The sequence below is a fragment of the Pipra filicauda genome, unplaced genomic scaffold (genome assembly GCF_003945595.2).
Source record: "Pipra filicauda isolate LSUMZ 115617 unplaced genomic scaffold, ASM394559v2 scaffold72_size3293161_pilon, whole genome shotgun sequence".
NCBI lineage: Eukaryota > Metazoa > Chordata > Aves > Passeriformes > Pipridae > Pipra > Pipra filicauda.
Genome location: NW_024104898.1, coordinates 18111 through 34668, shown reverse-complemented (window position 1 = coordinate 34668; position 16558 = coordinate 18111). Strand labels below are relative to the sequence as shown.

At 41.9% G+C, this 16558-nt stretch overlaps 1 protein-coding gene across 4 annotated transcripts in view; it reads right to left on the bottom strand.

Annotated features, from left to right (window-relative positions):
* VIT (vitrin) overlaps positions 1-5660 on the bottom strand; it is a 53733-nt gene extending 48073 nt beyond the window's left edge. For all 4 annotated transcript variants that reach the window (XM_027735181.2, XM_039389492.1, XM_039389493.1 and 1 more), the window contains exon 1: positions 5438-5660. The gene's annotated coding sequence lies outside the window, so the exon portion shown is untranslated. The remainder of the gene's footprint in view (positions 1-5437) is intronic.
* Between the last annotated feature and the right edge of the window lie 10898 nt (positions 5661-16558).

Below are 16558 nucleotides of genomic sequence, written 5' to 3'. Positions count from 1 at the left end.
TTGGTGGAAAGGGTCTTTCCAAAGCAGGGTGAAAGAAGACTTGTCTGACTTATGTGATGCCAATATTTGACCTTGTACTATTTGTACCAGGTTGTTCCATTGGAACTACTCTAAACTTCTCTAATCTCTCGCCTCCCTCATCTGGACACTCCTCTCCTTCCCACGTAGCCTTATTTCCAAACAATCTCTTTCTTCATATGCTTCCTGTCCAAAAACTTCTTCAACCAAGCCCAGGAGAACAAAATTCTCAAGAGCTACAGAAGCATTGCAAGAGAGGCGAGAAAGATGCGCTCCCACCAAAGTGAGCAGGAAGGACTCCCACCATCCTCAGATGGCTGGCAGCTGTGAAAATAGCCCTTGTAGTCATGGAGCCATTACCCTTTCCTAACTCTGACTCACTGAAGTCGATGAGGGCCAGGATACACAGCACTGCTGCCAGCTTTCCTCTGTGTCTCGCCCTTGTTCTATGGACTGAAGGGTAAACGACATATTTGGGGAAAATAAAAAAGAATGGGGCCTTCTGAATCCCTAAAGCGACCTGGCAGGGAGATTGAGAGGCACAGAGGTGGCCGTGTCCAAGCCTCCCTGTAAACAAGTGATTTTTGAGAGGTAAAAAATTCCACAGTTTTATGTATAAGCCTGGAGGTGCTGGAAATCCCCAGCTCATCCTGGTGGGGACATTAAAGGACTGCATGAAGCTACGCAAGAAAATTCAGAATTTTCCCCAAAATTTTGGCACATGTATAACTGACACTTGGCAATTATATGCTTTTTTTTCATATGAATCAAGTTGCCAGCTGAAAGACTGTTGGCTGCTGTGTTACATTTACAAAGATATTTTATGAGGTGACAGGCCGAAAAACAGTTTGCACATGCAAGTTCATCTCGAAAATATTTTTTATATCTATGTCTATGGGATGTCCTGTAGAATGAGACATGTTAAGGATAACTGACACAGATCATGTTCTTAATGTGTCGCTGACCTCTTAATGCACTCTGAAGTTCTGGGGATAAAGCAGAGGTGGGATGGACTTAAAGGGTGCTAGAAAGACAGTTCAGCCATGACAGCAATACTTGTCAGGTTCAGAACTGCTTAAACCTAGATGATTTGAATGAACCAGAGATGGTTATAAATACTCTTCTAAATGCAAATGTGTTTCCAGTTTGGGATATGAGCTATAGATTCAGGTGTTCTGCTTTAAAAGGGAAAGAGAAAGCTACAGATGATTTTTTTTTCCAAAGTTAAAATGCATTTCCATGAGGTATATTTATTCTTCCAAGCCATTGGGAAATTTTCTTTCTGATCAACATTTTCTATTTTTCTTCCAGGCCTCAGTCACTGAAAAATGAACCCAAAGAGGAAAGACAGCCCAAGGCAACCCAGCCACATCCCGCTGCAGAGGAGAGCAGAGAAGATGGCAAGAGAGGTGAGGGTGAGCCAGCTGCAGAAAGAGGGAGCAGGCTCTGCTCTCTGTTGGCAGAGCACTGTCAGAGGATGTGGGAGCAGCCCTCAGACACCACTAAATGTACAGCTGCCCCAGCACAGAGTTTGGTGCAAAATGTTTGCAGAGGCCAGAGCAAATACTTGTGTAGCTAGCCTAAGAGTGCCATGCTGTCAGGATTGTCCAGTTCTGTTACCTCCCAGTGTTTGCAAGGGGCACTATACCCACACAGCCTGCAATCTCAGCTGGCCAGTACACCTACCCCATAGATGCCTTTGGAGCCTACATAATTTCAGTAGATCCTATGCTGCTGTGGGCCACTGGAAGAAAAAGCCCATCAGTAATACATGCTCCTGTTTTATCTGCAACAAGTCCCTTCACATCCCACTTTTTGCATCATCCTGCTTTCCGCAGGGCCTTATCAGGAGTCAGTACAAGACAGTCTTACTGCTGCCCTGCGGTCACACTCACAGCAGTGCCTGCATCCCCTTCGGGTTAGGGTTTAAAGAGTTCACAGAGGCGATGCAGGCTGTTGCAAGACAGACAGTCAGAGTTTATTTTACTAATAGAAATAAAATCTAAACAGCTACAGATTTTCTGGGCATTTGTGCACCTTTCTGAGCCTCTTGTGTGGCAGTGGGAAGTTTTGCTGCCTGCGCAGCATTTGCTCAGGTTTTCCAAGTGGGAAATGTGCAACAAATAAAGGAACTGGGATGCAAAAGAGTGGCAGCTGCTCTAGGACTGTTAGAGAGGCTCTTTTACAGACGAATGAACCGTCAATTTGTAGTAAGACATTGTTTTCTAAACATAGCATGAAAACTGTTATCTTGCCTGGCTGGTCATTAGAAGAGAGATAATTATAGTCTCTGTGCTACAGCCGAGCCCAGAACAGGGGCTGCATTGTCCCAGGTCCCAGCTGAGCTCTAGCACAGGCTCCCCAGGCAGCGCTGGGACAAGAGGGCTCCTTGTGCCCCGGCAAGTTCAAAAGAGGAATTGAAGTGCTCTAAGTAGGTGTTAAGCACCTATTTCTCTCTCCTACTCCGGAGTTAAAAACTACTCCACGGGAGAAAGGTGCGGAGGGCTGTAGCTGCATCCTCCCTGGCCTTATGTAGAATACATGCTATGATTATTATTTTTCTTTTTTTTACTAAAAAAAAAAAAAGCCCCAAAGCTTCAGTTTTGCGTTTATTTTTGTTTTGTTCTGTGTTTCTGTTTTCCAACACAGATCAATGAGACCTGTATGATGATAGGCTTTCAGAAGGAAGGACTATGTTCAGCGTCCACTTTCTGAGCCCTGAATGGAAGGTCTAAACTCAGTTTATGCTGTCATATACCAGAGAAGTCCTGGTGTATGCAGAACTTCAGGGGGTGAGAATATCCCCCAGGACCATCAGGAAATCCCAGGCTGTTGCTTTTCACCACCCATCCAGAAAAGACAATGCCATCCCACCCAATTGCAATGGGCCAACGCATTCCTCATTGCTGTGGCACCTACTCATGCCAGTACCATTGTGTGGGGAGTTCATGTCTGTGAGTGCCAGACCTTTTTTTCTCAGGAATACAGTCACAGCTGCAGATAGTAAATTGAGCTATCACTTTTTCTTCCTTATTTCATCCAGTTGCTTTAAATGACTTACTTATATAATTTAAACTGAAAGATTAGTAGGTTTAGACTAGGTATTAGGAAGAAATTCTTCACCATGAGGGTGATGAGGCACCAGAAAAGGTTGCCCAGAGAAGTTGTGGATGCCACATCCCTGGAGGTGTTCAAGGCCAGGTTGGATGGGTCTTTGAGTAACCTGGTCTGGTGGAAGACCTGCTCATGGCAGGGGCGTTGGAACTAGGTAGTCTTTGAGGTTCCTTCCAACCTAAACCATTCTATGATTCTGTGATTTAGAAGACTTTTGGTAAAACAGGAGACTTGAACATGCATATTCTGAGCCTTAGGTTAACTTGAAAAGCTACTGGGCAGTATTTTCTGACTAGAGCTTTTTTTGTGATTCAGACCTGGAAAGGAAAACATTCAAATTCTCCAGGCAGATCAGATACAGTCAAGTTTTTTTCTGCCATTGTTACATAAACTTCAGATTTATTTTTAACAATGTTTCCTAAAAAGCAATGGCCAGAAATAATAAATAATTCTGATGTTTCACATGAAGTAATTATCCTGTTTCCCTAGCTTCTGTGTTCATACTGTGGCTCAGGCAGTCCCCTTTTAGAATACTCCAATTAATTTTGACAAAAAGGAGTGTAAAAATTAATTTCCCTCTATTTCTGTGAAAGTAAGTAGCTGGGTGAAGAAGGTACACCTTGTTCATGTCTCCTCTAAAGAAAAGGCTTTAGTAGGACACAAGAAAATCCACATAGGATATCTTTCATGCATTCCAAGTGTGAGGAAAGCTGGTATAGCTAGTAAAACTACTTGGTTCGACCAACCAGTGGTGAGTCATGTGTAATAATACCACTAGGAAAAGAAGTGTCTCACATAAAGTAAAGGTAAGAACAAGTTAAGAGCAAATTAAGAACATAACAATACTTCTACAGGTGGAAACACAAAGCAATATTCAATTATTTTGGCAGGACAGTAAAAGTTTCTTTTTAAAAAAATATTTTTCTGGCTTGAATAGCTGAAAGATGGCAAGGCTTTTCTGTCATTCCAGTGAGAATCACTTCAGCAACTCAAAGGATTAGATAAAACATGCGAACAAAATAAGTCTGTTTAATATAGGTACTAATTTAATATTTGAAAATTAATGTGTAGGTGTGTGTAATGCAATTATTTTTGCTAGAGCTCTCTTTACATCTCTGAAAGAGATCAGTCGCACAGTCATGACTGTCATTCAAGTGATGAACTGAGTAAACCCAGAAGAACATGATACTACAGATACAGAAAAACATAGATTTTCTTTGAGTGTAGTCAAATGCAAGATGTTTTTAACTTTGGGATGTATATAGTAAAATGCAAACTATAAACTTGTAAGACTTCATGGCTAATCTCAATAACATGTATTTTAAAAGCCATCTGAAGTACTTTTTCTCTGTGTGGGCTTTCTCATTATGGTGTTTTGTTTAAATTTTGGAGAGGTTAGAGAAAAAGAAGTGTGTTCCACGGAGGACCTGCCTCTGTAATCTGTAATTCTGCTTTTTGCTCTAAATGTGGTGTAGTTCCCATAAACTCTAGGAACAAAATATTAACTAGAGTTGAAAGTTTGCTTGGGGCATTTGGTTCATGTTTGTACTAGTCTGAGAGAAATCACATTTTGAAGAGACTTATCAAGACTCTAATCTCTCCACAGAGAGCTGAATGGCTCTGGCAGGCTTGACAATGCTATTTATTTTTGGAGCCTCACCAGCAAAACAAGCACTCAGCACAAAAGGATGTATAGTGTCTAGGCTACTGTACTGTTCATACATCTGTATCTATCCATCTAGCAAGGGAGTTCACATCATAGAAATACACATCACTGGAATAGTACCATCCTGTACCTTGGAGATGAGTGTTCCCCAGTGTCAGGTAGTGTTAATTAATGATACAACACACACCTTCCTATTTATCAAAGAGACAAAGAAAAAGTATTGAAAGCAAAACCGTTTTAAATTTAGGAACAAGTTGCATTGCCTATCACACACTATTTGAACAGAAGGCATATAAATGTCTATTGGTGTGGGGCTTATATACATCATTCCTTAGCACATAGTTAAGCCCTTGCTGTTCAGGCAGCAAGTATATGTGTCCACTCTAACAGTAGGAGCTTAATGCTTTTATAAATACTTTATAAAGTATATATAATGTAAAGTACAGTTTCATTCTACATTTGTGTCTTCATCTTCTTAAGTCTTTGATCCTAAGCACACAGCTGGAATGCTAAATAAAACATCATGTCCCTGCAGTTTCTCAGCAGTGAAAATATTTAACTATTATCCAACAGGCAAGAAAAACAACTTCCCCCTCTACCCTCTAAATAGATATAGTAGAGAAATTACATGAGAATTACCTTGCTTGAGGTGTGCAACTTTTTATTCCTTTTCTCCACACAGTGTGAAAGTGCTATTTTTTCCAAGCTTTTCTGTACCCCAAACTCCAGCCAACATTATTCTACAGAAGGAGAAGCAGGCAGCAGAGGGAGGCCTGGACACCTTTTTTCTTTCAGAGAGGAGCTAATCAAACATTCCCATCAAGCTCCCAGCTCTGTGAAAGGCACATTGCTCTCTCTCTCTCTCTCTTCCCCTCCCTCTCTCTGCTCCTCTCTCCCTCTCTGTCTCTCCCTCCCTCTGTCTTTCCCTCTCCCTCCCGCACACACAGACGTACAGAGCTCCTTACACTGATTTAGCAGCCGAATTAGGCAGTCCTATTTTAAATATATGTTCCCTCCCACATATTTTTGGTAGGGATTTCTATGCTCCTTTTGCACTAGCCTGGCAGATTTGTCAAGTTTTTCTGTTTTGGGAAGTGAAGCTTTGCTCGACTGATGTTTTGGCTGAATCTTTTTGTCTTCCTGTTCGGTTCAGCATTCTAGTGAAAGGACAAAAACTAGTAGATGAGAGTAAACCACACAGCTCTAAAGGTTGTAACTACCAGATTAGTTAGGTGCAGATGAAGTTTAAAGAGAAAAATATCTTTTGAAGAGACAGACTGTTTTACCTTTACTAATGTGAATAGCATTGTATTCCCTCAGCAGTTTCCCTGAAGTCAGAGGATTAGTGACACAGCAAGTCTGTGAGTCTGGGCACAGAGAAGTATGGTATGAGGGTTCTTTCTCCAGTTGGGTGTGAGAATTTTATAAAATGCTCTTCTAAGGCTACTAACTGGCACCATAAAGTTTGACATGGCCAAATGAGATATACAAAATTACTAATTTCTTTAAATGTCTGCACAAATCTCCTAAAATAATTGGATAACTTTCAGAATGAAAATTCATTGAGAGAATCAAAATCACAGCATTTACAAGATGATCACAGAAAGTGCTGCTATCACATTCCAGGATGCTGGAATGCAAACTATAACTTGCAATTACATCTAGGTATTCAGAAATGTATAGGTAACATAAATGAGAGAACATACACTGTTTTATCTAAGATCATTGGTGAAAAAAATATCTAGTACAAATAGAGGAGATGGAGTTCAAAATACACTTTAGAAAGACATGTAGTTCATGATGTAATAATCCCCTAAATGTATTTAGTTTAAAGGAAAGTGATTACCTGGTTTTAAATGAAAGTGATTACCTGCTATTTGTAAGTCTCTACTCCAGTACTTACGGACACTGTGTAACAGCTCAGCGTATTAATAAACAATACAATATCAAAAGTTTTTCAGGAAGTTCCAACCGTTTAGTAAGATATAATGATCCATAAATTAATTTGATTCTCCTAATACAGAAGTTCAGGCTTGCCGTGGTAATTCCTTGTGAGTCAGAATGCATTGGACTGGCAGGAAGCCTCTTCGGTCAGCAAATCTTTTAGTAGATCTACCTAGAATATCTGCTGAAAACCCAGAAAACCCAAACCCAAAAGTCATATTAATTCCATTTAACACTTTAAAAATATCATTGCCCTTTTCATAAGGCTTTGTGAGGTTCAATTCTTCAGATAATTCAGGGGCAAAAGGAAAACACAGCAATGGTCCATGCTGCACCCACCTGCCCTCTCCCAGCCTGGCTGGCTCTGCTCGTGGCTCGGGGTCAAAGATGCTGCCAGTGGGCTGGCACATTTCTGCAGTGCTCCCTGCAAGCTAACCTGGCATCCTGGAAATGAGCATCCCGGGAACTGTGGAGCAGAAACACTGAGTGGGCAGAATAAGAAAAGCTGTCTAGTTTGTTATTATTCAGGGTATTCAGCTTCTCATTGTCATTTGTAATGGAGAGCTGACCAGTATCAAAACAAAACATTGAGGAGGCCACTAGCTGTCTCTTTTTATCACAACATTTCTGAATGCTGTTGCCTGTGCTCTTTCCTGACAGAAAGCCATTTCCAGCCACCCAAGTGCTGGCAACACAAAGTGCAGGAGCAAGAGGTGGACCACATTGAATGGCTCCATTTTGCTGCTGGGACTTGCCATAGGGAAAGATTTATTTGCAAAAGAGGTGACCATGCAGTCAGGAAGTCACTACTGGGAAGACGATAGGTATTGAACACAGTGGTCTAGGGGAGGGGCAAATGCTCTGTATCTGTAGGTGTTCATGTCTCCCACCATTGCTTCTAGTCTGTTTTCTGCTTTTTGTGGTAATAGTTCTTAAGTTTTACTATACTGTATTTTCATTTGCTTGTAAGTTAAAGAAGGATTTAGCATGATCCATTGAAAAGACGCCTGAAAGAAATAGAATGCAGATCTCTAACTATTCCCTGAAAGTTGTAATGAAGTAGCCAAAGAACAAGACCAGAGAGAAGAAATACTTTGGCTTCAAAGAGAGTTTGAGAAGGTTCTTAATTTTTGAGGAAAATTTAGTGACCACATTGAATTATGATCTACTCAGACATTCTCTTCACTCTGGAAGGTAAAACAGCAGAAAGAGAGAGATGATGTGTATAAGCAATGTTAGCATTGACAGAGGAGATAATCTAGCCAAGATTCAGTAAGGAAGTTCGCTGTTTTTAAACAGAGGTAGCAGCAGACCTGGAAGACCAGACACTTGCTGATGGACCTTAGTCACAGACTCTTAAATAAATATTCATTTGAGATAATCTGTCATGCAGATTTTTCAAGGCACACAGTATTTGTTTGAAAAAAACATTGCTTTTGGAAAAAGTTGGGTAAAGGCCTTGGTGGGTAACAACTGAAAATCTGACTTCACTGTAGGGAAGCTCACTGCATTTAGTCTAATCCTCATTACAAATCTGACTTTTTAAAAAAACTTTTGTTTATAATAAAACTAGTGGTTACATGCTTCAGCCAACACAAAAATGTAAGATCTCTCTTGTTCCTCCCCCTCTGCATGCAGTGATGCATAGATAAATGAAATAAGGGAAACCTCACCTATTTGGAAATGCAAATAAACTCACATATTCTGGGTTTGATGCTCATGAACTGGTATGACCCCGGAGCTGAGGTGAGGCAACTGTGAGGCCACCATCAGAAACAGCTGTAGTTTTGCACTTACATGTCCAAATTCAGTCCAAGTTCATTACTGTCTTAGTCCATAATTTTTTGTTCATTGATGATCTTTCTGTAGTGATTTACATGAACAGGTCAAACTTTTGTAGAAAGGGGAAGAGAAAAAGTTTTTACTATGTAATAGGTTCACACAGTAGGTCAAAATCTAAGTCAGAGCAGAAGATGGTGACTTCAAAGGCCATAAATTGCTTCCACAAGTGCAAAGTGACGACAGGTATATAGATCCTGGGGAGCAGGTGCTTACTGCAACCCAACCCATCATTCTCATCTCCCCAACACTCAGTAGGAACTTCTGACTCCGCTGGTGTAGGCATAGGCAAAGAAAATCATGTTCATCCATGTTATAGAACAAGATATGCCTGCACAATTTTTAGAGGAATCCAGACTTTATCTGGAAAATTTTTAGTGGGAAAGTACAGATTCTCTCACACACTTTGTCCCACTTGTGAGACACAAGGTGCACACTACTCTTCTGGTGTGGGGCTGTGGCCACACTTCTAAAACTATTAAATCATTTGCTCTCCGGGTTATAAGTAGAGAATATATAAGGAATCACAGTGACCCAGGACTGAGCTAACTGGCCTGTGATCATTACACAGAAACTGTTGAATGTATCTTCTGAGCTGACCACTGTAGGCTTACTAAGTCAGTCCTGACTCTGCATACAAGGACAGAAAACAGAGAAAAATGATTTCTGCAAGATGACACATAGCTATGTCACATCTAATCCCATTCAGGTGCTTAAACAGAAAGGAACAAGTTTTCTGCTCTCAAACAATTACCCTCAAGCCTTTTCAGCCAAATACTACCACAGAAATCAGAGAGCAGAATCTTACAACACCCTAAGATATCACGCACAGCTTGACAGTGCTGGCTCTGTTCAAAGACAGAGCTGTCACACATGTTAGTGTTAACTCCTAACAAATGTCAGTGGAGTTCAAATTCTGCAGTTCTTCTACATTTCTCAAACTCCATGAAATAAAATCCTGACTTTTGTGTTATTACGCTTCAGGTAAATTGTGCTTGAAAACTTTATTACTGAAGAAAACAAGCCATGGAGAGAATACAGTAGGAAATTGAAAATATAATTAGAATGGCAAGGCTACTAGGGGGTTAACATTGTTTGGCTTTAGCTGCTTAAAGCACTAATATCAAAATTGACTTCAGGTAAATAAAATAACCAATGTCCTGTAGGGCTTATATAAAATACACTGACGTGTTTGTCTAGTGTTTGAAAAAGGTAGGGAGGCTGAATTATGTATGCTGTAGCCCTTGCCAGCATCAGAAACTTCTTTAAATAATTAGAGCGATTGGGTAGCCAGGCCTCTGTTTTTTCTCTTTATGAATGAGGAGACCTCATGGGCCAAATGAATGCATAATGTTGGCATGCTTGGCTTAAATGGATGGATACCAAACATGCACTGTGTAAATTTGAACCACTGGGTGTTTCTCAGCAAAGATGGCAATGGCCATGTTTCCTGAGACTGCAGAGAAGCAGGGCTCTGTTAGTATGTCCCAAGTCACCAGTTCATTTGTTTATCCCATAGAGCAAACAATACAAAAATGACAAAATCTTTTTAGTTTTACCAGGATGCAATATTCAAGTGAGAACTGATAAATTCTTTGCCCTGGATTTCCTGCAGCATACAGGGGGAGAATGGGGGCCTGGGAGCCTGCTATCCCAACTGGGCAGGCTCAGAGAAGGAGGATTAATAGTGGGGAATGGCAAAGAGACACTTTTCTGTGACTGATACGTGGGCAGCTGAAGTCTTTCCAATTGAACAGTGACCATTGTAACTGTCATGGATTTTAATTGTTGGGGGTTTCTTAAAATTCTGGGCAGTCACTTTTGGAAACTTTTGACCTTGCCTTCCTCTTTAATAATCAAAAGACATAAAGAAAGGTGAACTTCGGCTTGGAAGGAGAGTCAAATGAGGCATTTGAGTGAACTCAGAAGTTACTACTATGTGTAAGGAGTGTTTGTATACTCTGAGAGCAATTTAATGTGTAGTGCATTAGCTGTGGGCACGCAGACAGTGCTAGTTAGGACCAACAAGTCAGGTGGGTTTGTTTATAGACCTTGGTCTGTAGCAGAAAGAAGCAGTGCTCAGATATTGCTTTCATTTAATTCTTTCAAGATATATCTCTATAGGGAAAAAAGAAAACAGATGGAGGATGTTCTTGCCCTTGAAATACAACAGCAAGTTATCATAGGAATCAAGAAATCTTCATTATTTTTGCCATGCAGCTGAATCTACCCATATGTCCTAAACCCCATATTCCCAATGCCAGATTTAGAACAGAGGTTGCCACAAATGCTGTGTTGAAACATAAATTAAGTAAAGAGTAAATGCAGGGACTGGAAAAGCCTCCATCACATTTGGGATCATGAAATGCTAAGGGTGGCTAGTGAGGAGGAGTTTGACCTGATTGCATCTGCAGACCTTTGGATCTGAAGAGGTGTAACCAGCTTTAAAAGCCGTGTCATTATGGAGGAGGGCTGTGATGTTTGTATCTCACCAGTCTGCTCTCAGAAACCAAGATGCTGCCACAATGGAGATCAATTTTAGGTACCATTTTTTTGGCAGAACTTGCAGTTACTGCAAAAGTGTATGGTGACTGAACAGAACTGGGTCTGTAGGAAGTGCAGCATATGGACTTTGTTCATCTAGAATCCAGTGTAGGTGGGGATTGAGTCTTCACAGGGTAAGTGGGATGTATTTCGTTGCTCTACTACCTCGTATAAAACCTAATTCAGCAGCATAAAGCTCCTTGTATGAGGAGTAGAATCATCTGTTTAGGAAAGTGCTCTTTGTTAATCAAGTTTCAGCAGTGCTGGATTCAGTGCTGAAATTTGCAGTTGAGGACCATAGCCCTCATAAAGTACAAATGCCTTTTTCAGCATGCTTTCCCCATCTGCCCACTTCCAGTGTGAGCCACGTGCTATCATTGCCACTGTTGATTCAGTTCAACAAGAATACCCCCTGGATCCCCGTGCCTCTTACCTTGGCAGTAAAGCTCAACTATTCACTGCAAATCAGGCCTGGAAAATGTAAACCCAGTAACAGTCTTCTGTCTGTTCTTCCTGACTGTTTTCCCGATGTGTTTTCTGTTTACGCTCTGTAGGGCATCAGGTGTCGGAGCAAGTAGGTGATGCCAGTAAAAGCCACTTCACAGTAGAGAGTTCGTGGCTGCCTCCCAGCAACTGAATGCATCCCCTCTGTGGTGCCCTTATCCTTGTCTCCTCCAGCTTTGGCTCTTGGCACTGAAGACTGTTAAAAATGCAGGTTGTTTCTGGAGGCAACATGTAGAAATCAGAGTGCTGCTCTGGCAAGCAGAAGTGTCCAAATACACAGCAGGGCCAGAACTGCCAGTATGTTTAATAGGTGGATTAATATATTTTCTTCACCGGTTTTTGCCAGAGTTCATGAAAAGCCCCTCTGCATGTGCCCCTGTGCACAGACTGCAACAGACAGATAACAAAAAAGCCAAAAATTATGTTTCGCCATTGTTTCTGCCTGTCAAAAAACTTCCTACCAAAAATTCTGTGTCAGTTTTCCACCAGAAGTTCTCACTAGAATTTTCCCACTGGAGATTTCTTGCCAAAGGATCCTGTTATCGTTCATGGTTATCATATCTCTTCGAACATCTGAATAGGGCTACGTGCCAAGAAACCACACACAACCTCCTTTGAACACTATAAAAGTTGAGGAGAAATTTGGGAAAACTAGGGAAAGAGGAGTAGGAAAGAGAATTGGCTATAGCAACTGAGAGTCTCTCCCCCATCTTGCCCTCACCTTTTCTTCTGCCACCAGAGACCCGACCTCTGCCGTCTTGAAGTGGACTGAGACCCACCGTGCCACCTGTGTGAGTTCTCCACCCTGACCATATTTCTGAGGGCCGAGAGGTGCGGCTGGACCGGGACCTCTGCGCGGCCTGGGACACGGCCCAGTGTGAGCAGCGAAGCTCACATCCTGACTGCATTCCAGAGAACTAAAGCTGTAAAAGACCCCCTCCAGCTAAAGAGATAACATCGAAAAGCTGCAGAGACAGAGAAAAAAAAAGGCAGAAAACTGCTTCTCTCTCTCCCCCCCCACTCCACAGACCAGCTCGACGGAAAGGTAGTTTTTGGTGGTATCTTTTCTCTGCTTCTAAAAGTAATCTTAAGCATTTTCCAACGTTTTCTTATTTTTTTTCCTCTTTCTCTTTGCATCTCTTAGCAATTAATAAAAACAGTTTGGGTATCAACAGATAACTTCTATGAGTCTTAATTTTGCTCAAGGGAATATTTAAATCTGAAAGTTCTTTCTGCAATATTTAAGCAGATTGTAACACAGGCTCACCACGTAAGGGCTTACACTGCTCTCTCCCAGTTGAGTGGTGGTGGCTTGGCTCCCCTCCAGGGTCTCCTTCCCCACTGTTCTTGTAGAGACCCATTTGCCTTTAGGGAGGCAAAATTTCTAGGAGAGAGACAGTTAGTGAAGGGGAGAACAAGGTTGCATGGCCTTGTGTGGTAATGGGGGATCTCAGTATGGGCTGGGAATACATGGGTTCCTGTAACTCCTGGGTGGTGCTGCACCCATATAAACCTCTTTTTTTGTGGATCCAGGTCCTGGAAACACCTTCCTTGAAAGATGATACACATTGTGAAGGTAGAGCATCCCATGTTTTGGCAAGGTTGAATTTAACTGGGAAGGAAAGGAGAGAAACTGGAGGATGCTGCTGCTAGGAGAGTGGGGGATATAGGGGAAAACTGGGGTTCTCCTGGAGGAATGGGACAGCAGGAAGGTGCTGGGGGTGTACCTGGGGGCCCTGTTATGTGGATACAAGGAAGGTATAGAGTGATGCAAGAGCGACTCTGGGCACACAGACCCCAGTGGACTGGCAGAAATGCCAACACTTACCCTCCTCACCATCCCTGTCCTTCCCATGTACTCCTCTCACTTCCAGAAGGGATAAGGTTTGTGATGACCCCTTCTGAAAGAAAGTATCCATGGTGGGGTTTGTTGCAGTCAGACAGCTTCTTAATCACAAGGTTTTACACAGTGAGGGTCCTGACTGGAGCGATCGTACAAGGAATTTGAACCAAAGACCTGAATTTTTATCACTCCAGGCAGACAGAGTTGTTGTTTCTCTCTAAATGATATTTAGGGATTTTTGCAGCTGAATACCATTATCAATGGCAACATTTTGAATGAATAGCCCTACACATATATTCCATGGCTGCAATGTGAATAACTGTGAACAGCTCCTCAATCTCCCTCTTCCTACTCAATCTTCCTCTTCCCACTCCCCACTCCCACCTCAGCTGAAGCACAAGCGCTCATTTCAGGGATAAAGATATACTCTTAAACAACTTCTGATATTTCTTTGTTGCTGCCTGATGAAAGCTGGGGTAATGAGCTAGAGGAAATTTTTATATAAGCCCTTGCTGAGAAGTCGTTGCAGATCAGAAGTGGGCAGCAGTTGCAAATATTAGTATTTGTCCTGGATTTTATTTATATGAAAGCCTTATATCTGCATGGCATACAGGGCTTTGTTGTGTTGGTTTGCTGAGCCCCAGTGATGTGTCACGGTCCTGAGGCCTGCAGGGTTCAAAGAAGAGCCATGCTGCTGTCCCCACTGAGCTAACAAGGGGTCTCTGTGCACCCTTGTTTGGAGGGAGATGTCCCACCAGGGTGTCGTGCCAGCTCTCCGCTTGGCTTTCCCAACCCTTTCCAAACACTTTTACACTCTGCTTCTTTCATTAATTGGATTATTTGTTTTTTAAACTTGTTGCTGAGCAAGTCAAATTGACCCACGCCTGGTTAACAAAGCCTGAAATAATTGTGACTAAGTCAAAATAGTGCTGAAGGGGGAGACCAGCAACACAGACCAGGCTAGTTTCCTGACCCTGCTGAGCATACTTAATCCTTGCTGGGTTTATCCAGGTGTCAAGGAAGGGCACCTGGATAGAAGCCAGAAACTGGAAGCGTGTCCCTTTGCTGCCTTGTCTGGTCTTTCATCTTTGTTTGTAACCTGGGCTAATACAGGGATTTACAGGGGATGAGCTGGTCTTCTTGTGGGAGTCTGGAAAAGCTTTCTTTGCTGTGTTGCCCTTAATCTAAATAATGAAAATGGTCAGTTCAAAATGAGGTCTTCCCATAGTCATCTGTAGGTTAGGACAGCAGGACACCTCTGCTCTTTGGAGGTTGGGTAGGCCAGTGAGATGCTGCAAGTTTGTGAGACCAACAGATGAAGTAAACCTGTTGTTATGATTAAGTAGAGAAAATAACTTCAGCACTTTTAATGACTGTGACTTCCCAAACAATAATTTTGCTTACTGTGTAAGATCCTATATTAGAAGATAAGATAAACCTAATTTTTTCATGGCAGAAGTGCTTTGGGTACATTCTGCCATTCAGAAAGCAATCAAATTCTCCAGGATTAGAGGCAGCTGAGGCATGTCATCTTCATTAAAAACCTTTGGGATCTACAACTGAGAGACCATATGTTTAGCATCCTTAGACATGACTGTGCCCACTGAACTGCAACTGAACTTGCTGAGTGAAGTACAGTTCCAGATTTTGCCAATGGAGACATTAGGGAAAAGTCTTAAGTTATTGAGTGGATTCACTGCCTGGGTCTTATTTGGAGAATATAGTTTTATAAGGCCAGAAATATCCTCCCAGGTATAGATTGTGTCAATATAACTAATATTGTTAGCTTAATTTCTGTTGCGTATACTTGTAAAGGGGGGAAGGCTCAAAATTCTATGCTGCCTTTGCAGAATAACTTCAGAGAGAGTACTCTCAGTAGTGTTTTTTTTGATGCATATGCTAGACCTATTCTTTTCTGCTAGCCTGGTAAATAGTTAAAGGGCCTTTTATAGGAAGAACAAGTAAGAGTTCCTTGTGGGAACTCCCCATGTTTCATTATTCCATGGTGATGATCCATTTTCCTAGTAGGTTAGATGAGAAAAAACATTTGGGAAAAACTGCCCCTTCACAGCAAGAATTCTTATTAGAAAGTGTTTTGATGATGTATTCACCTGTACTAACTTTCTGGCTGTTGGCTCTGCTCTTCCTTATCTGTTGCCAAAGCATCTATGGTTGGTGCATACTCGGTTTAATATGGGGTGTGGCAATAAAAGAAGCAGAAAACATGAAGCTTGAGGCATGGGATTACTGTTAGACTGGAAATGGGAAACTGGGATGCTGTTTCTCCTTAGGGTCACACTGAATCAACAGAGATGTGGGTGGGCATCACCAACCATTACAGAGAGCCAGTGACTGCAGTGTAAGCAATCAGGAGGTCTAAACCGATTTAAGGAAGACTCAAGTGTGCTAAATGCTGCAGAAGTTGATAGAGCCTTCCTTTTATTAATTCCAAGTAGTGATGTCAAAGTTTCTGTCTCCTTTATCGGCAGGCATACCTGTCTAGTTATTCTAGTGCTACTCAGGTCTTTACTCACAGCCCTCTAACAATCACCTTTCCCCACACTTTCTGAGCCCATGCGCTTCACCTCTTGTAAAAGTCCTGACTTCTTTAGGAAGATAAAATGCTTAAGGTTTTCTTGTGGATTTGGCCAAGTTCTAGCAGTGACGTTTGTCTCCCAAAGAAAAAGTAGCCATTTCAAGCAGTACTGTAGCTCACTAAAGAGGCAACATCTTCCCAGACACAGGTCTAACCTGCACTCCCAGTCTGCCAACCCACGAGAGCAATTTGCAGGGCAACTATACAATGCTACACCACTGGTCCTTGCATCCCTCAGTAGGGTTGTGTCATCCCAGGAAAAAGTGAAATATGAGATACGCATAACAATTTTACTGACCTGGTAGCCCATTTTCTTTGTCCTTTTATATGCTGTGTGGCCAATCCAAGTCTTCCTTGACTTGCTAAGGTGTTCTTGTGCTTTGATAGTCAGGTAGTGATGAAGGACTTTATTGCCAAGAATATATAGCATCTTTGAAAGAATAAGTGTATCAGTTTTCCAAAAGCATATGTTTTCCCTTGCCATGACTCC